The sequence below is a fragment of the Halichoerus grypus genome, chromosome 10 (genome assembly GCF_964656455.1).
Source record: "Halichoerus grypus chromosome 10, mHalGry1.hap1.1, whole genome shotgun sequence".
Lineage (NCBI taxonomy): Eukaryota > Metazoa > Chordata > Mammalia > Carnivora > Phocidae > Halichoerus > Halichoerus grypus.
Window position 1 is genome coordinate 5,956,191 of NC_135721.1, and position 21,607 is coordinate 5,977,797.

Below are 21,607 nucleotides of genomic sequence, written 5' to 3' on the forward strand. Positions count from 1 at the left end.
CATGTCTTGACCATTACACTTTGGGCAAGTCATTTAACCTCTCCAGACCTCATTTCATCATTCACAAAATGAAGTTACAAGGTTTCCTCAATAACTTCACTGGATTTCTAAAAAGGTCAAACCAATTACATATTTAAGGTGCTTTGTAAAATGTAAAGTCATCCCCATTGTCATTACTCTTACTGACGGTGTACTATTAGTATTAGTATTATTGATGTAGAGGGAACCTGGACACTCAAGAAAAAATTTTTCTTTATATGAAAACATTAACATAGATGATAACTACTCTTGTAGGGCTGTTATATTGCAAACGAAAATAAACAGAGCCCCCTTCTATTTGTTTGAGTTTTATTGACGTTGCTTAGCCTATTGATACAGATTCAATGGCTTTAAAACCAATCAGGTAAACTGAAAGCTTACCCAGGGATCTGGAGAGAAACAAAATAGTCTTCTTACATCATTTTTCCCAGTTTTAAGTTGAAAAGCTATATATCCTTTAGCCCAGATGGGAAGATCCCTCCGCGGTAACACAGCTTGCTGTGGAGGATGATGGTCCCATGGTAGTTGTCCTTGGTCCTGACATTGCCTTTGATCTGTCCAACGAAAAAATACTCACCCTTAACAAGTGTAACCCTTTTCAGAAAAACTATGACATTGTCATTTTAAATAATTATGATCTTATTGTATTAAATATTATTTATACATAGACCTACAGTATAAAATACTCTAGAAACCTAAACTCCAAATTAAAGCAAAATATATTGTGCTGACTCTTTAATTTATGACCAAAAAAATGAAGTTGTAATGATGGAGTCTTCCCATTTTAGTTGATTCCATAAATGAAAACAAGAGATTTGTCATTAAGTGGTATTGATGATACCCATAGTGTTCATGTATTTGTCAATTTCATTAACCTTTCAAATTAGGTAATCATAAAGTGTTAAAGACAGCATAACACATCATTACATTATTCAATGTAATTTCATGGATATTATGTATAGTTGGTCATGGTCATGTTAGAATCTCTTGTCTTTACAGCTGTTAGAAAACATTATACTTTCCAAGATCATTAGGGATGTGTGAATACCAAACAGCTAAATCTACAGCTCAAATAATGGTCCCTGCTTGGCCTTGAATTCTGATCAGGGCATGACTAGACAGTTTCCACCAATGAAGAGCTAAGCTCCCTGGAATGTTTTGTATAAGAACTGGGGAAACACAAAGCTGACGGAGAGCTTGAGAATTTGTTTAATTCTTTGCCTTCAGATTGGCAATGATAAATTGAATTATGGCTCAGCAAATAGTCACTCCACCACAGCCTGCAGTTGGTGTGTGCAAAGTCGATCATGCGTACATCCATTGAATGGGGACTCAGTCATGTCCCCCTTGGAAGAGAGCATACTTTCTTGTCCCACTGACTATAGGATTGGCCAGGTGCTTGTTCTGCCAATGGGATGTGAGCAAGGACAATAGGAGCAACAGCTTTAAGTTGTGCATGCACGGTCGTTCTGTCCTTTTGAGCTCCTGTGCTCCAGCATGAGAAGAACATGGCCCAGATGGCCGCTTCCCATTTAGCATGAGCCCCAGACTCCTAGAGCAGAACACCCCGAGGCACCACCCATTCTAAACCCTCACCCACTTGTGAGGGAACATAAATCCAGGGCCTGAAGGGATGCATTTGGGAAGAGCCAAGAATGACATCCCTACCTTTCTACTCACAGCCTTGTGCCCTTCCTTGAGGAAAAGTTTCAGAAGGTCAGCACAATCAGCTTAATAAGAACAAACAAGCAGGTATCTTGCATCTGGGTTGGAAGATGCAGGAAGTAGAGATGTATTTACCCACCCAGAAAGCATTTCCAGAGTCCCTAAGTGATCAAATCCTCTCAGGCATGCTGTCCTTGCTTCAGAGACACAGTCTCCTTAGAAATTATCAGGTGCTCCTTCTCTTTGAACCAAGACCCAGCGGTCAGTGCAGAGCCCAGCAAGGCTTTTATCTTGTTTCTTCCATCGGTGATTTGATTCATCAGTGACAGATGCTGCCCGGATTTGTTCTTTCACTCTTCACTCTTCACTCCACGGTAAAAACCCAGAAGCAGCTAGAGTCGATGAAGCAGCCTTGGTACTTTCACTATCCGGTGACTTTGCTTTCACTCTGCTGGCCTGCCAAGCCAGGCTCTCAGTAAAGGTACACTCACTGAAACTACTCTCTCTGCTCTTTCCCAGGCACCTTACTTCTGATCGTGACAGCCCTTGGAGATATTCATTACCATTCCCCGGTTACAGACGAGGAAAGGGAAGCTCAGAAATTTGCTTTCCCGGGGTCCCAAGTCACTAAATATCTGAACCAAAATTCAAATCCAGATCTGTCTTCTAAACATTTCTCTTTTGTGTCAAAGCATTGACACATTTTTTTAATGAAAAAAAAAAAAAAAACACGCTTCTTAATAACAGAAGATCAGCAATCACAAGGAGATTTCTGGAGATGAACCAGCTGATCTTATTTCTAAAATCCACAAATACCAAAGGGAAGTTGGTAAATCACAACTGGGAATTTTATCTGCACTTTACTCTCTTTTTATAGTGTCACCTATGCTGATAAAGACCTTCCACGTTTCCTCTAAAAAACAAATCAGAAGGCCCTTTGTTATACCTGAAAATCACTCAGGGCTTTGTCATCTCATCTCTTGGTCCTTAGAGCCCCACCCACAGCTGCCTAGAAGGTATCTCTTGGATAGGAGGCTAAATCTCAGACAGCTACTGAAAGGGTGAGTAAGACAGGCAACCCTGGCTAAAATAAATAAATAAATAAGTCACGCCCAAGATGTTCTGATGGCTGCCAGTGAAAGCAGTTTCCTTGCGGCTGAGGAAGAGGTGGGATGGGTGCCATGCTACATTGGAAGACCACCAGCCAAGCTCAGCCTAACGACGATTGGGGCGGGCATCTAGTTAGTGACTGCAAAGGGCTCTAAAGATGAAAGAGCGTCATAACCCCAACAACGGTCTGGAAGGCCCTGATGCCCCTTTGGTGGCTGCCCCCTCCAAGCAGTGGAAGGACCCAACCAACGCTCTCCCAAAGGAGCCAACCATGATGGCCACAACTTCATGCTGTCCTTGCATCTCACTCAACATGACCACACATTTGAGGTGGTGGAAGAAGCCACTTTTCACATCAACTCAAGAAGAAAAACGAATACCAGTGGTGTTTCCCTGCTTAATGACAGGACAGGGTTTCTCTCAGCACAGGTGAATGGCGGGGTTTGACCACACGAGTCACACCTGTCAGCAGAGGTCAGTCGGACTCTGTCCAGGCTGCCTTTCTCACGGCCGCTCACACTTGCAAGGGACGGTCCGACCACAAAGGACATGAGCTCTCAGAGGGAGACGTGTCTGTGTCCTCAAGAGAGGCACCAGAGACAAGCCCACCACAGAGGGCCTCCACTGCCCTCCATTGGGTAGTTACCACACTACTTCCTGCATGGTGAGAGCCACCCCCCCCCCACCCACCCGGGTCTTGCGCTCGTTGGAAATGTCTCTCAGAGCTGGGTGGTTCTCCTCACACCTTCAAACGAAGCCAAATCTGTTTGTCAGTTTTCTCTTCTTGTTTTGCTCATTAGGAAAGGCCTGCTGTACATGGTAACACCTGCCATAAGCTTGCTTCTTTGCTGCTTCCAGCCCCCGTGCCTTCCCCTCCTGGGGGAGCCCATTCTCTGTGGCTTAACGTCTGTCCTTTCCTCCTTGCCCCTCAATGGCCAGCCTGGAAGCTTTGTGGAGAAAATAAAGGGCAGGTGTCCCTGGGCATTAGGGAAGATTGGAAACGTTCCTCAATGTCCCATGGAGGAGAGAATACGGGCTGTGGCATCAGACAGACCTGAGCACACCTGGCCCTCTGCTTGATCTGGAGCCTCGGGTTCCTCGCTACAAAATGCCAAACAGTTAAATGAAAAGGTTTGGGCAAAGTTCTGGGTGTGTGGAAGACACTCAACAAATGGGAACCATTATCAGATATTTTTAGAGCTGCCAAGTCAACGAGCGTAGATTTGACAAAGAGGGTAACTCAAAATGTTAACTAACATTTATTGAGTCCTTATTATGGGCCTGGCTTTGACCTTATTTCATTTAATCTGTGCAACAATCCTGTGGCATAAATGTTGTCCTTATCTTCATCTCGCAGAAGATGATGCTAAGGTCCAGAGAGGTTGAGGAACCTTCCCGAGGTCACACAGGAAGTGCTGTGAGACAAGCACACACCATCTGAGTACAGAGACCACTTTCCTAAGTCCCGTGATACGGTGACCCCTCCCGCGAAGCTAGTGAGTCAGGATTTCCATCTGAGAATCTGTCACTCTGTGACTCATTTTTGTTTTGTTTTGTTTTGTTTTCTCCAGGGAAGCTGGAGTAGAAGAAATTTTACAAGGGGACACAAGAGCTGGAATGGACGCCCAGGAGGAACAGTCCGAAGAGGAAGGCATCTGCAGACCGAGAAAACCCAGGCACCAAACAAGCTACCTTGAGGCTTGACTTAGTTCAAGTTCTCTATTAAGGAGAAACCGAGGCCAGACTTGGATCCTCTGGTCTACTGGGAGGTACAGTCCAGAGCAGGAAGAGTGAGGGGAGGAAAAATATGAGAGGGAAGGGTAGACAGCAAACACGGGTGGTGTGCAACCAAGCTGCAGTCTCTCCTAGCCACCGAGAGACACGAAGGGTCCCCGTGCCATGGGACATCTGGGAGCAAAGCTGGGGAGTTGTTGCCAGGTCCCTCCCTTCTCCTGCACCTGCTCACAATCGCCCCACAAGCAGGGAACACCTACCGTTTCCAGGGGTCACCTCTCTGGGTAGCCTCAAAGCCTGGACTAGGAGAGGCAGTGGTCTGAGCCTCCAAGCCCGATGCAGCCCCTGCCCTCATCCTGCTGGGGATGAGCGGGCCAGGGAGGGCAGAAGCCTCCTGGGGGTCCAGGAGACAAGTGAGGCCTAGAAAACTCAAAAGGCAGGGGAAATTGTGTCTGATTCAGGGCCCTTGGTTCCCTCTGAGAAGTCATGGCAGGCAGGGAGGCTGTGTCATGCCTCAGTCTTGGAGGCATGTCTGGAGGGGGGTTCAGTCCCAGTTGCCCAGAGCCACCTGTGCCCCCAGTGCTAGGGAGGTAGACCATCAGAGCGGTGCAGGTTGTTCACATTCTCAAGACTGAGAAAAACGCAGAGCCCAGGCGAGCCCCACCAGCTGAACTGGAACCATCCTGACCCTGGTTGGGGAAGGCCCTTCTTCTGAGCATTGGTGCAGAGAAGGGGGGACTGGGTCTGTAGCTGTCCCTGCATTCACTTAGCCGCACACTTCTGGCTGAGGCCTTGAACCTCTTCTGTGCAAAAACAGTCCTAACCAGTCCCCGCCAGCCTCTGGAGCCTCAGTCTCCTCCTCTGTGAAATGGGGCAAGGACTCAGGCTGGTCTGACCAGGGCTGCTGTGAAAGTCATGAGTAGCTGATGTCAGAGAAGGCGGCTTGCCGGACTCTTCTGTGTGCCCAGGAAAGCCAGGTGGGCCCTGGAGACCCAGGCCCGAGAGCAGATGGTGCCAGAGGAGTTGGAGCATGCACACTCGGTGGGGGAGGCCCCCGGCAGGCGGAGTGAGGTCCAGGATGCACTGCGAGAGGGGCTGCACGAGGAGGGAGAAGGGCTCTGGGCGCCAGGGGCTGGAAGCCATCTCTCCCTCTGCTGCCCTGAGCTGGACTAAGCCTCAGGAACTGGGAATTCCAAATTTGCAGTGGTCATCCAGGTCAAGGTAAGGAGGAAGGTAAGGAGATAGTCCCCGCAACAGTTCGTAAGTTAAATGCATAATCTTAAACATTAAGATCTCTAATACATGGACCCTCATTAGAACTCTTGTCCTGAGCGCCTGCGGATTTTCAGGGATGTGTTCTTTTACTCAACCTCCTTCTAGTACCTCCCGCCCTCTGCGGCGGCTTCATTTACCCATGGGGGCAGGAAAAACGTTGGAGCAGGCAGGAGAAGTTGGGTAGCCACCAGATTCTCCTCCACCTTGGATATTTCTTTTCCTCCCTATCTGTCCCAAGGTATTCAACTCACCTTACTAATGAAAAGAATGCACTTCGAGAAGCCTGTTTTCCAAAACATACCCTGGTGTTCATCCATTCACTCATTCATTCATTTATTCAACCAATATTTGTGGAGTGTCTGCTCTGCGTCGGGCACCAAACTCTGGAGCTACGGCAAAGGACAGAGCAGGCAGGACGAGCCTCTACCCTCATGGAGCTTAAACTGTAGTGGGACAAGACACCCCAGAGCTAGGGCCACCAGCAGGGACAGTGCCCTCCCACCTGTCGGCAGGCTGCTCACTTCACCCGGATGCCCCAGGGGCTTGGGTCGGGTGGCAAGATGCTTGCCTGTGGTCGCTTAACCCCTAAGAGCCCGAGTGGGCTGGGGCCAGAGCCCACGTGCCTTCCATCATCAGGCCCCTGCTGTGTCAGGGATTAAGTATCCATCCTAAGAATGACATTAATTCACTAATCTTGGCTTGAAGATACAACGGCTCCTTCCTTGGGTGCAATATTGGGAGCACAGAGCAGATGAGAGAGAAGATGAATCAAGCACCAACCACAGAGATACACTGGCATCGTGATTGACAATGGTGGAATTTTTTTTTTTTCGAAACTGATAAACAGGAAAGGAGTTTTGGTTTCAAAAATCAACCGATTTCCTTGCTGTAGCCGTATCTAGGTTGTGTATCGAAGAAAACAAAAATAATTCTGGGCACAGAAGGGAGATGGAATATTTCTGCACTCAACACTGGGCCAGGTTGGCTTACTCCCAGACATAATGGATTCTGGTGTCCCTTTTTAAATAAAAATAAATAAAATAAAGCAGTTCAACCCCGATGGTGCGAGCCAACAAATGTTACATGCAGTGGGTACTGGTGGGTGGTGTGAAACATTTCCCAGTGGCTAAGAGCACAGCATCCCTGTTGTGAGGCAAACAGCTGGGAGGAAAACACAGGTGTGTTAACACAGACCAGCCGTTCCCACCACCCTGCCCCGCCCCCGGTGCCGGCCAGGGTCATGGGGCCACAGCTGGCCACAGAGAAGCTCGGTCCAAGAAGGCAGGCTGGGGGGACAGCTTCTGCCAGGCCAACGTCCCTGCCAAGGTCACAGCCCTGCTCCCACCCGGCGCCCCCCAGCCCCCCAGCTCAGTGGCTCCAATTCCATCCATGCCCAGAGCCCAGACCGGGGCTGGGGTCAACGGCTCTGCTATGTGACTGCTTCCTGTTGCTGAAAGGCTGACAACCTCATTAGGGTAAAAACACCGAACGCAGGACGTGGACACAGCTTGGTGGGGGGTTCTGGGAATTCCCGGGTCCGCACACGGGCCTGGCCGTGCCGCCCCGGGTAAGTCGCCCTCCGTAGCGCCCGTGAACCCCTCTGAGGGCAGCGGGGGAGGTGATGCTGTGTCCCACGACCGTTTCAGCAGGGATCCCGGGCAGGTTTCTGGAAGGACTTGAAGAAATTCAGTAAAGAGGTGCACTCTCCTGTGACCCTGAGGGAAGCGAGCTGCTGAGCTCGTTCCTTGCCTCATGGAGTCACCCCCTCCCAGCAAAGGGACCTTCGAATGACCTTTCATGACCTTATGTGTGAGGGGTACAGAATTGTTTTCCAAGTGAACTGAAGTTCAGTCAAAGGGATAAAAAGAGTTGATGGAAAGCACGAGGATTCTTGAGTTAAGTTAAGGGGCGTTTTCACGTTAAAGACTATAATTTCATGAAACAATGCAAATGTTTAAAGGACAACAAATGGACAGCCTTGGATACTTTCACTGCTGGCCATTGGGCCTGACCTACAATGAGAACCCCTTGTCTTCTCTCTGATGCCAAGTTTCTAAAGCCAGCCGGATTCAGGGGGTCCACCAGGCTCCTGAAATTGAGTGTTGCCCCCCTGTTTTCTTGGAGAGAGCACTCACTAAACGATGAAGGCTACTCTATGGTCACCCCCTCCAAGGCCAAAGGGAATCAAACACCTGCGTGTTGAAGACGAACCAGACATCATCATCCGTTCTCTCTCAGGGACTGATTCCCGCATCGCCAGTCCCAGCAGCCCCTCTGCCTTCCCTCTGCCTTGTTTCCTCAAGGGAGCCTTTGCTGAAGATGGATGCTTGGACTGAACCCAGGCACAGAGGCGGATGAGTGAAGTAACAGGGAGCCGGAAGCAGCGGAGTGTGCCTGAGGGCCAGTGGCAGCCTCCTCCAGGTCGCCCTCCCGGCCAGCACCCCCTCCCTGGCCACCCCCATGCCGTGGAGGGCTTGCACTGGGGCTGGGGCTGGGAGAGAAGCCAGGGGCAGCCAGCTCCCCTTCTCATTAACTTGCTCATCCAGGGAGTGTTTCCTGAGCACCTACCAGGGGGCCTGGGGACCCCACAAGGGCGATGCAACAATGGGGGGCACTGGCAGGCCCCTCTCCGCCTCACACAGGCTGGGCCAAGGATCCCACATGCTCTCCCATGGGGCCCTGGAGTGCGGAGTTCCCGGGGGGCTCAGACACGCGGCTCAGAGAAATCTTAAGAGTTGCCAGCTGGATCAAGGAGCTCCTGCGCACGTTCCAGTTTGACTTTGATTCTGAAAACCCCTGCATGCCAGTTCTCTGCGCTCATCCAGGTGCACCAGACAGAGCTGCAGGCTGCTGAGGGAAGTCCAGGGTGTACTGGTCCTTGCTCTCGTCTCCCGCCCCCCCAGGCCCGGGCAGCACCCAGCAAAGGACGCAGACAGAGACCCTCTCCGGGGGGCGGCCAGTGCCACCGCCAACTCCGGGCGTCTGAGAACGCCCACTCCGCCCCTTAACTTCCAGCTCTGTGCCCATATCTAAGTTACTCACCCTCTCTTGGCCTCGGTGTCCTTGTCTGTGGCAGGGAGGCTCGCTCTGTATGCATTCGTCAGGGGGCTGTTGTCAGCACGAGGTAGAAATCACGAGGTAGAGTGCCTGACACCACACGCAGCAGGAGAGCACCCAGGTATTGCCATTCTGTACTGCACCCGGGTCCCTGAGCCCCCAGAAGCCAGCGTGGCTGTGCCCACGTCAGCAGAGGGGAGAGTGAGAGTGGGCCCGCAAGCTGAGGCTCTTGGCTGGAGACGCGCAGGCCGTCACGCGCCCTGGAATCAGGTAGTCCATAAATGATGCATCCAGAGCAGAGCGAGCTCCAAACCGTGGAGCTTCAGGCCACGGGAACATCTGTGCCGACCGGGGGACCCCGCTGTGCGGCCATCCTGCTTCACCAGGGTCTCCGCAAAGAAGTCTGCTCCATGCCCATGGCTCTCTGGTGGACACAGCAAAGGCATTTATTGTGACCTTCAAGTATATAGCATTTTACAGAATAAAAAGTGCCATGCGATTCCCCAGTGGTGACACAGGCCATGTGATGAAGGAAAGGAAAATCCTACCTTCTGCCCCTAAAACTGAGCCTGGTGGGACCGGCCCCTGCCTCGCTGTCAGAGCAGGTCTCCGGCAGCCTGCCTGGCATCTGGCACCTGAGGTCCAGGCTGAGCTGTCTGGGGCCAGTGTTCTTACAGAATCAGTGACCATTGGAGCCTGAATTCTCTCTATTTGGAGGACACCATGCAGCGGAAACTGGGAGCCCAGCATGCTTTCCCTGGAGACATCTCCTCCTCTGGTCTCCACCATGAAGGACCCCTCATCAGTCCAGCAATCTTAGTCTCCAATGAGGAGGGGAAGAGCCTAGTACATGTGAGGGGGAAGGACCCTGAAGATAAGCAAACAACCTACTTACAAACTCTGGATGCCCAGTAAACACTTAACCCTCTGTCTCCAGACTCTTCCTGTGAGGTACTATGCAGGCGCTCCACCATCCTTTAGGAGTTCAGTGATGCAGTAGGTGAACCAGGATCAACTAGGAGAGCTGTGATCTGCTAAGTGTTCAGTGACCCACCCCCTAGGTGATCCTGGGATCCTTCAAAGCGCTACATGCTTACAATCATGGCTGGAAAGGAATCTTGCTCTACCAGCACATTAGCTCTGTGGCCTGGGCAAGTCATTCAACCTCTCGTGCCTCAGTTCCCCCATCTGTAAAATGAGGGAGAAGAAACTCTACCTCCCAGCACTGGGATGAGAATGAAATGAATTAACATCGATAAAGTGCTTTAAGCAAGACTGGCGTAGAGGGGTGCACTATATGGTTTTGCTATACTTTTGATAGTGGTTTCAGAGTCAAATGAAACTAAATGTTTCTAAGGTGTAAGTGCAGACCACAGAATCCCTTAATGGCAGATTATTATTATTATTTTGTTGAGAATGGGAGGGGGTGTACAATACTATAATACAGTAATATATTTATCAGATAAGACTCCTTCCTCCCTGAGAAAGAAGAGTGTAATAGTAAGAAAGGTAAAAACTAGTCCAAAGAACATGCCTGTTTCTGTACTCAGTCCTCCCATGTGACTATTTTGGGTAAAATGATATCACTCGTCAAATAGTGGGGTGCATATTAAAGCCCTGAAAGTTCTTCGGAAAATCCAGCGTAAATCAACAGAGGGTGAAATTTCCCATGGGCCACACAGCGGGAAGTATCATTCAGTCCCGAATTTCCTCCTCAAACGATTGAAAATCCTTTTTTGTTCTGATCCCCCTTTGCCACCACTTTAAAGGCAAGATAACCGGATCATGCGTTCAACAGAAGAATGAAAGAGTAAAAAGAGCAGCTTGACGGCACGCACGGCCCCTTCAACCCCAAGTGGTAAAAGGAGGAGAAAACAAGTCTAAGGAGGCCATTCTTGTGAGGGCCAAACACGGGAACAGTTTCAAAGAAGAGCAGGGTGTAGAAAAACAGTTACCAACCTAAGACCACAGAACCCAAACTGTTCAGAGATCTGTCTACAATTTTAGTTGCAGGCGAAGGGACGCTGGAGATGGTTATCTGTCGGGACCGTGATCAGTGGTCAACATCACAGGGCTGCACGTCCTGGGGTGTTGGGTGCAAGGGACTGCTAACCTAAGGCCACCACAAAGTAGCCCCAGAGCACTCGGGTTGCCCCACAAGCAGAAAAGCAGAAATAGCAGTTACTGTCATGTGGGTCATCCATGTGGCCATCTCAACTGCCACGCAAAAGACAGAGTGCTTGTCCATCAGCTCTGCAAGCCGAAAACCGCCCTGCAAAGTGGAGTGGTGAGGTTAGCAACCAATCCTAACAGACACCGGGCAGAAGGCGAGCCCAGCCGTCACCCGGCGGTCAGCTTCCTGGAGGTGGAAACACTGGATTCTCTGTTGCTCTGTCCCCAAAATATAGTCAAATAATTTGCACAAAGAAGATGCCCAGTTAGGTTCGCTAAGTAATTCAATAAGTGGACGAGAGGAAAGAATCCCACGCCACGTACCCAGCTAAGCTTTAGCCCCATCAATTAGATCAACAGGTCTCAAACATTTTGGTCTCGAGATCTCTTTACACTCTTAAACTTTGGGATTCCAGAGGATTTTTGTTTATGAGGGTTGTCAGTATTTACCACAGTAGATATTCAAACTGTGTAGACATTGAGTCGCTAGGAATTTAGAATTAAAGTTTCAACATTGAACCATGCTTTTTTTTTTAGATTTTATTTTTTGTTTATTTGACAGAGAGAGAGCACACACAGAGGGAGAGGAAGAAGCAGACTCCCCGCTGAGCCGAGAGCCTGGCATGGGACTTGATCCCAGGACCCTGAGATCACAACGTAAGCCAAAGGCAGACTCTTTACAGACTGAGCCACCCAGGCGCCCCTAAACCACGCTGCTGAGAGGTAAAATGCTCACCAAGTTGCAGGTGAACAGCACTTGCGGGGCACAGGAGGGAGACTGGAACAAGCGCCGAGACTGCTTCGAAGGTGAAAGTGTCGGTGCGCGCATGGAAACAAACCAGTACCCCCAGGAAAGGCGACAGTCACTTCTGCGCTCTAGCTGTCCTACAGGCCCCGCATTGTGCCTGAGTCTCCTGGCAAGGAAACCAGGGTGAGGGCTCCCCTCCGGCTCACTGAAGCTGCAAGAGTTGGTGAGCTCAGCTTACCTGAGGTTAAACCACTAGCAGAGGTTGGACAGGGATTTCAACATGGTCCTTCATAATCCCAAAATCTATGCCCCTTCCCCTGCTTCCTACTAATTTCTGAAAATAGACCATTTCTTTACCCAAGCTCACTGGTGCCTTGGTGGCCCCCTGCCCTGATTCATCGTGCTATTTTAATCAACTATTGCTTTGGTGGTTTTCCTTCTTTTTTTTTTTAAGATTTTATTTATTTATTTGAGAGAGAGAGAGAATGAGAGAGAAAGAGAGCAAGAGTGGGGGAGGGTCAGAGGGAGAAGCAGACTTCCCGCCGAGCAGGGAGCCCAATGCAGGACTCGATCCCGGGACTCCAGGATCATGACCTGAGCCGAAGGCAGACCCTTCACCGCATGAGCCACCCAGGCGTCCCTGGTGGTTTTCCTTCTTGACAACAGTTTTATAAAGTGTGAACAGAGGGTGGTCACTTGGTGTTTTGAAATCAGAAACTATATTTTACATTCCAGATAAATGGGGCATTCTTGACCAGAGGTGAAGCCTCATCTGGGGCTGGGATCACTGCTTACTCATTTTTGTGTCCTGGCACATGGAGACATTCAATGCATGCTTGTTGAAGAGCATATTCAGTGTATGTATCACATACATAATATGTACACATATAGATACATTGCTTGTCTTTGATTTAAATGTATTTTTTTCTAAATTACATGATAACCACACTAAAGGAAAACTAGAATAATCACCACTAATCTTGCAGACCAATGAGAAGATCATAGGGTCTATGATAAAGTTTTCTTTCTCCTTTAGCTCTTTTATTTATAGTCCCTGTTGGCAGGTACCGTGTAGTGAGCCTTTCCGTATGCCATGCCCATTATTAATACGTTGGTGACCAGATCTGCTGCTTGCTGGCATAGACCGTCCTGATAAATAGCAACAGAGGCAGGACTTTAGGATATTGTGAAAGAGTAATTTAGACAGAGAAGGAAAAAAGGCACTCACACAAACCTAAAAGTTAAAAAAATATATATCATTTGATCAGAACCTCTAAGATGGAAGCTTTACTGAAGACTGTCACTTCAAAACACCAGCAAGTTTCCGGAGAGCTCTATGACCCATCTACACACTGTCAGATAAATTTCTGGGTAGCAGGTGCTGCCAGGTCAGAAAGGGAACTAGAGCAGAGGGGACAGAGAAGATGTGGTGACTGCTGGGTGTAAGGCCAGAGAGGACACAAGGCAAAATAGAACAGTCGTGTAGTGTTGTAAATAAGCCATTAATTGACAACTGTGGGTATATGTGAGTCAACATTAGCCAAGAGGAATAGGAAGAAAGAGAGCATTGGGATTCCCAAATAAACATTTGATATGCGTTTCTCGAACACTTCTAAACCTAGAAGGAAAGTAAATTGGGCCTTTAGAAAAAGAGAGACTCATAGAAAAAACATGAAAAAACATCAACCTCCATTTCTTCACGTGGATCCCTCAGACCCCTTGGCATTCTCAGCCTTCTTATTTTAATGCCATGTTGTTTCTTGATTCCTTTCTCTTTGATTCAGAGAGTCGGGTGTATTACTGTGTATGTTTCCCACTTCCTGCCCACATGCTTTTATCTAAATTTCTTGAAGGTCTCAGGATGAGACACAAGCAACTTCTTTAAAAACCAGTGTGATTTTCCCAGCCAGTGGCTTAGCGGTCATGTGTTTTCGGTTATGGATGGTGTAAGCACCTTTGGTATAGGTTCCAAGGATCCAGATCTGAACAAAGCAGAGAAGGACCTGGTCCTCGTGGAGCTTACGTTCTGTTTGAAAGAGACAGCTAATAAAGAAATGAACATCAAGATACTTCAGACAGTGATAAATGTCCTAAAGAGAATAACACAGGGTAATGGGTTAGACTATAATCATACGGGATAGACTGTTAGAACCAGAATGGTGAGAAAGAATAGGCAATGTGATGATTTGCGGAAAGAACATTCTAGAAGAAATTGAAACTACAAAAACGTGGGGGATAAGAACAAGCTTGGCATGCCCCCCCCCAAAAAAATAGGGGCCAGATCATGTAGGGCTTTCCAGGTCACAGCAAGGAAACCCACACGTATACTGGGGACAATGTAAGATCAAGGGAATATCTTAAGCAAAGTAGTAATGAATTGGGATTGACATTTTAGAAAGTTTTGACTAATGCTCTTAAGAAATACACAACCAGGTGCCAAATTATGCCTTATGTGGCTTTATTGCTTACAGGTTACATGGAGATAGAGGGGAGGCTGTGAGGACAAGCATTAGAAATTTCATTTTTAATAAATTTCTGATTTCTATTCCCCCCCCCCCCCCAGAAAAATAGTTCCAGGCGCATACTTGCCTTGGCATATATTGAAAATCTGTTTGGAAGCAAACTGTTTTTAAAGTACCTTTGGTTTTAATTAGTTTAGCATTTTAATTTTAAGAAAAGATGAGAAACCTTAATAAGAAGATTTTCCATTTGGGTGTTTAAATCTGTACCATAATGTTACATTAAAATCGTTTCTGGTGTGTTAATTAATAATTATCTTAGGAATATTGCAAATGTGAAAGGCCATCGTGACTCACCGAGCTTCATTTTAGCTCATTCTGTTTTAAAATTCTATTAATCCTTGTTACAAATGACAAGATCATTTAATTTCTTCAATGCGACATTTTTATTACATAGGGCCTTTCATCCAAGTGAATTTATTGGCAGGGACAAGGCCCTAAAACATGCCTTTATCTTTCCCAGGCATTTTGTGGAATACTTGGCCTATATCTAATTTGATCCACGTTTAGACTCCAAATAAATCTGGCTGTCCTTCTGCACGTCTCTACCGGGGATCTGAAGAACATTCCCCCCATGCCAGACTCCAGCAGTGACTATAGGAGAAGGAGAGTCAGGTCCAGTGTGGGTACCTGAGCTTTGCAATCATGGCCAAAGCCACTGCGTGGAAATTCACACAGAAATGGCCTTCACTGTTTTCAGTTAAATGGCAGCAGTGTGATGGACAGAATAAAATCACCTAAAAGTTAAAAAGATAAATATGTCGATATTTATAGCATTTTAGGATGTACTGAGAGGCTTGGATTGGTGTTCAAGATAATCATGTCCTCTGAGACTGATTTTAAAATACCAGTTATTTACAATATTATTCTGAGGGGCTTCCTCGGTGAGTAAGGAAGGGTTGCTGTAAGGGTGGCTTTCACTTTTGTGTTTAACTCGTTCAAAGACTAAGCATTTTCAGCATCAAAGGAACCAGAACTTCTCGGAAGTGAAATCCCAAGAGCAAGGCGCTGTTTGCCCGGCTCACAAATTTCATGGTCGTTAAAGTTCGTCTTCCCATTTCATAGCTCTTCTACTTGCTAAAATAAAGAGAATAGTAGGCGTAGTGCCTACTGATGGACAACATGTTTTGTGTTGTGGTGCTTTGTCTTATACCCACTCGGTACCTCCTTTCATCCTTACTGCAACTCACGGTGACTATGGTGATAACCATACAACATTGGGGGAAACCAAGGCTCAGAGAGATTCGACCCCTGCCTCGGGCAGCACAGGGTTCCCACGCAGGTCTATCCGATCGTTCCTCTGTGGGCCATGCTTCCTGCTGTTCTAAAGTTGTGGGGATTTGCAGCAAATGGTGTCACCAATCACCTCGGCCCATTTAGGACGGGCACGGGAGCATCGGCGCTGGCCGTTCCTACGTCCCAAACAGTGAGCAAAGCCCAGGAGGACTCCAGTGTTTGGTAGCAAATCGAAGAAGGCCACACACTTACTGACCCTTTCCTGGTGCAAAAGTGGATCCTACCTGCCCTCCCCCTTGGGTCTGGGCTGGCCTTGACAGCATTGACAAATAGACAGTAACGGAAGGGATTCCGGGCTATGGTTGTCACAAAAAATACCGGATGTCCAGTTCAACTTGGATTTCAGATATGTAATAATTGGGGGGTTTTTGGTTGTCTTCAGCATCCCGACTGCAGGGGATGAAAAGAGAAACTTGCTGAGCCACGCAGGCTCCTGATTCTCACTAAATTAGAGGTGCTAGCGACATGAGGCCAGAAGGTGTGGTGAGAACCAAAGTGGGCTGAGATGGATCCTCCTCCCAACCCGCAGGCAACCTCCCATGGGTCCTCGATCCAGGGTACAAACCCTTCATGGCTCGCCGTGACCTCAGGTAGGGATCTGCCCGTAACAATTGTTTCTGTAAAAGCATGGTGCATGAAATATTTGAGACATACTTAAATTAAGAATTATTGTCATTTATCTGAAATTCAAACAGAATTGGGTGTCCTCTAGTTTTATTTGCCAAACCTGACAATCCTACTTCAGTTCCAAGACTTGCCGTTGAGAGAACTGGAAGCTTCTGTGTTGGTTTCTTGGAGTCCTGCACCACTGTGTAACAAGTCTGAACTACCTTGCTGGAAAGACCACGTGGAGTAAGGACATGGAGGGGGCTCCTGAAAAGACCACATGGAGGACATGGAGGGGACTCCCACTGAGCCCAGCCATGCAGTCCACCCTGCCGAGGCTCCAAGTGTGTGAGAGAAGACATTTGAGGATGGTCCAGACCAGAACAGCCACCAGATGGATGCCACCAAGTGATCCTAGTCTACACCAAGGAAAGCAGAAGCCAGCAGCTGAGCCCTGACTGAAATCTTGTCACACAAAGTCATAAACCATAATGAAATGGTTATTGTCTTTAGCCACTACATTGTGGGGCAGTTCACAAAGCATCAGTAGATAACCAGAACAGAGCTGAAGAAGGGTAAGGGGAAAATGGAAGTCAAAGCGAAGTCTCATAGTCTTTGAAGAGTAATGAAGATACCCAAAGTCTTTGAGACATTAGAAGATACACAACTTGATTCCACATCAATTAAGGTGTTTAATTTACTGTAGCCCAGCCTTTGCCTTAGCTTTTTGAGCAGAAGTTGATAGCTCACAAATAACTTTTTTACAAGATAGCCTGAAACATAAAAATAATTCTAAGGAGTATTTTGCAATCTTCACTTCTATAGGTCTTCCCCTCTACTGCATGGTACTTTTTAAAAAACAAATTAGAATAGGCTGTTTATGAGATATCAGCAGCTGTTGATTCATTTGCTAATTAATGATTCAGACAAAATCAGTGTGTAATATCCAGTGATAACCAGTTTATAATTACAAGTTCTTCCTTGTCATAAACCTTATAAATTACAGACAATTTTAGAATTTTTACTCATCACTGGTTACTGAATAGGCTCTTTGAATGATTCTGGTCATTATTTCATCAATAACATCCAAGCAAGAAACCTACGTGTCTCTGTTGTTCTTCCTTCATTATCTCTGGGGACCTGCCAATGACCATCACCTGTGGATCCTGCCCCCAAACAGCTGTCAAATGCAGACACTTCTCTTTGCAGCTCACAGCTATGTTAGTTTAGGACCTTTTGACTTGTCATCTTGTCATCATCCTTGTTCCTGGTGGTGGCTGAATAATGGCCCCCAAAGATGTCCACGTCCTAATCCCTGGAACCTCTATGTTATCTTCCACGACAAAAGGGACTTTGCAGCTCTGATTACGTTATGGATTTTGAGATGGGGAGATGATCTGGGATCTTCTAGGATCTTCTGGTAATCACAACGGTTTGTGTAAGAGGAGGGCAGTAGAATGACAGCCAGGGGCACGAGGCTGGAGGGACAACTTGTGAAGAAGGAGGGGATGGGCTGCGAGCCGCCAAACGCAGTGGCCTCTAGAAGCTGGAGAGGCAAGGAAACAGATTCTCGCCCGAAGATCCTCCAGGAGGAACAGAGCCCTGCTGACACCTTGAATTTACCCTCTGACATCCAGACTGTCACTGAATAACATGTGCTGGCTTAAGCCACTAAATTGGTGGCAATTTTTATAGCAGTGATATACTCTGCCATTCTGTCTCCACATCCCCAGGGGCTCTTTAAGCTATATATTTGTTCACGGCGCTTCCTGCCATAAAACTCTTTATCAAGCCTTCCATTTGATATTAGAATGAAATCCAAGTTCCTTAAAATAGCTACAGGAACTGTCCCCGCCTGCCTTTTGCTCCTGTGCCCTCCTATTCATGCCCTTGCACACTGAACTCCAGCCAAGGGCACCTTCTTTCTGTTACTTAGGCAGTCTGAGTTCTTCCCTCCATAGTGTGGGCTCATAGAATGGGTAAAGCCTACTGTTTGCCCCTCCAGCCCCTGAAACCTGCCCTGCCATCCTCCACACTATCACTCTGTTCCCACCTGACAGTAAGTGCACAGGACCCTGAGACCCGAGGAGGCTGTGGGCTCACATGCTCAGTGCGGCTGGTGGAGCACCGCCCCTGCCCACCCATACCGGCTTCTACAGTGAACAAGAAACACACTTACTTTATTAAGCCATTGAGATTTGGGGGCCATTTGTTGCAACATGTGGCTTCCCCCATCCAGAATATTCTCATTCCAGATCCTTCCAGAGCAACCTCCTGAGTCTTCACTCAGATGCCCTTTACCCACAGGAGGCTTCCTGACTAGCTTGCCTAAAGAAACGCCTTCTACCCATATAACCTAGTTGCACTTCTTGGCAACAGTTGTCATTAACCCAAATATTTTTTGTTGTCTTTTTCTTTACTTGTTCATCACAGCATCCTCAATGCCTAGCACAGCACATGGCACAGAATAAGTATTCAATAAACATTTGTTGAGAGGATGGATAGGCAGGTGGATGGGTGGGTGGGTGGACGGATGGGTGGATGGATGGGTGGGTGGATGGGTGAGTCGATGGATGGGTGAGTCAATGGATGGATTGATGGATGGGCGGATAGATGGATGGGTGGGTGGATGGATGGATGGATGGATGGGTGGATGGGTGGATGGATGGGTGGGTGGGTGAGTGGATGGATATAGGGTGGGTGGGTGGATGGATGGATAGGTGGATGGATGGGTGAGTGGATGGATGGATGGGTGGATGAATGGGTGGGTGGGTGGATAGATGGGTGGGTGGATGGATGGATGGGTGGGTGGATGGGTGAGTGGATGGATGGATGGGTGGATGGATGGATGGGTGGGTGGGTAGGTGGATGAATGGATGGGTGGGTGGATACATGGGTAGAAGGAAGGGATGGCATGAATATGCAGGTTCACAAATGCAGGACTTTTAGAAACCTGGGAATAGGCTAGCAGAGTTAGAGGTGTAAAGATAAGCAGGGCTGGGTCATGGATGTTTTCTGTATTATTCTAAAAATCCTGATCTTCATTTTATAGGAATTGGGAAGCCACTAAGATTACTTTTTAATTGGAGTAGATCTTCCAGAGTTTTACTCTGGCTGCAGTGTAAACAGTGGCCAGTTAGGAAACCACTGGTAATAATAATAATAATACCAATAAAGAATACACGTTATTAATATTCAGTATTTATCAAGCACAGCACTAATAATGTAATTGTATTAGGGTTCATTTAATCCTCATGACAACCACAAGGCCAAGAGGATGTTCTTAAGCCTATTTCATAACGTGGAAACTGAAGCAGAGAGGGGTTCACACAACCCATGAGCAATGGAGTGACAGTCTGAAGCCCAGCAGTCTGATGCCAAGCCCAGGGCTCAGAGCTCCTATTTTATGCTGTGATCACTGTGATATTCAAGGGCAGTGGCCACAGAAAGGAAAGGAGATCCCAACGTGAAGAAAAAGGTATTAGGTTTGACTTCAAAACCACAGTGAAAACAAAGGAGGGTCTTTTTAATGTTGAACTTCGTTTCATGCAAAATCTGGATCCCAGATTCCCTTCTTTGTTAGAAACCAAGCCTTGGAGTATTTTTCCTCCATCCTGGTACCCGTAGACGTGCACCCCACTACTTCTGCCAGCTCAGCTAGCAGACCCCGCACGCAACCAGCGGAGACCAGGAGAGGGCTGCAGGGAAGTGGGCAGAGACACCCACCAGTGGTCACGGTGACAAAGGTGTTTCTGGGAAGCCTGAGTGAGTCCTTGGGATTTCTCCCGAGCAATTTTCACTTTCCTGAGAGCACACCACCTTGGGCTTTCCTACTCTGATCTCGGTGCTGTGTGGTGAATATTGAGCAACAATACCAGCTGCCCTGCTTAAGGTGACATTCATGGAAGGTCTCACTACTCCTGGACTCATGGAGATCTTTCTGCTTCAGGGCCTCTGTGGGTTTGATCACAAGGTCCTTTCCCTTCAAACAGCAAGTCTAAGCATGCACACGGGCTTGCTTCAGGGAGGGGCCAGCACTGTGTAATTGTCATTTTTTCCTTTGGTATGCATGAGTGTTCCTATGGGAACGTAATTTAGCTGGACATATTAAATCATGTCATCAGCAGTCACAAGCCAAATGAATTATTGATCAATGGCTGTGAAATCAAAGTGCATCTGCAGAATTACATTTGGAAGCAGGGATTCATTTACGGTCAACTTTATTCTGGAAGGTCTCCATCTGACCGAGTACTGCCTGGAACCATCTTCTAGGGGCCCTGCTTCTTATACTCTGAAGTATGTGTATTATGTCTTTGAAAGGGCCTTATAGACTCTCCAGTAAATACAAATGTTGTGATTATCATTGTAGGCAATTGTCTTATATTTGTGAGCTCCTACACACAAGTGGATTTTCCAGCTTGTGTATTACCTAAATCTGTCACCTCTACTCCTTCTCAAAATGACACTACCACCACTACCACCAATATTCCTTCGCATCCATGTAGTGACACTGTGGGTGGCCCTGGTGCCCTCACTATTCTTCCTTGCTTGGGTTTTTCTTCCCACGTATATCCACCTGGCTTGTTCCCTTGCTTCTTATGTCTCCTGTGATTTAATCATCTCAATCCTGTTAGAAAGCACCATCACCATCCCCAAGGAAACAGAGCGGGGAAGGAAGTCTCCCTGAGTTGCACACTAGTGAGGGGGGAGGCAAGACTGGAACCCAGGCAGCTTGAATCCAGAACGGATGAGTTCCCCACAGTCTCTGTCCATGGGAAGCAAAGGGAAGAAGCAGTGTGGTGCTGGTGTTTGAGGACTCTGCCTTGCTAGTTCACAAACATGCAATGGAGTGTCGGGTGGGGCATGGTCCCATCTTCACACGGCGCCTCCTTCCCCTCCAACTGGTGCTCCACAGGCTCACGTGGACATCACTCGGATATTCTTAAAGGACAGATTCTGACTCCACTGGAATGGAAGGCCAGAGACTCTGCATTTCTAGCAAATCCCCAGCGAGTGCTGATGCTGCTGGTCCCTGAGTGGCATCGGGGTGGTGAGGTTCCTGGCACTAGCTCAGGATGAAGGAGGGTTAGGGAGGAGGCTGGTGCCTCAGTCCGGCTCCAGCAGGGTAGAGATGGCTCATGTGAGGGCCGTCAATGAGATTCATGGAGAGACCATTTACAGAGTGTGGGGCAGGTAAAGATAACAGACAGGTGAGTGAAAATCGGGAAGTAGCTGTGGCCAGAAGCCTTCCCTGGGTCTGAGGGGGACGAGAAGGGAGCTCCAGCTATGAGAGAGGGCATACCCAGCAGGCAAGGTGGCCTCAGGGGAGGGATACAGCCACTGCTATGCACAAGCCAGCAGGGAGGAGGCTAGGGAAATAAATACC

General features: G+C 47.9%; 1 long non-coding RNA gene across 1 annotated transcript in view; it reads right to left on the reverse strand.

Moving 5' to 3' along the window:
* LOC144379190 (uncharacterized) overlaps positions 1-21,607 on the reverse strand; it is a 62,896-nt gene that overhangs the window by 519 nt on the left and 40,770 nt on the right. Inside the window, exons 2-3 of the long non-coding RNA XR_013441575.1 lie at positions 8,866-9,304; positions 421-593 (exon numbers count right to left, since the gene is read on the reverse strand). This is a non-coding gene — a long non-coding RNA (uncharacterized LOC144379190). The remainder of the gene's footprint in view (positions 1-420; positions 594-8,865; positions 9,305-21,607) is intronic.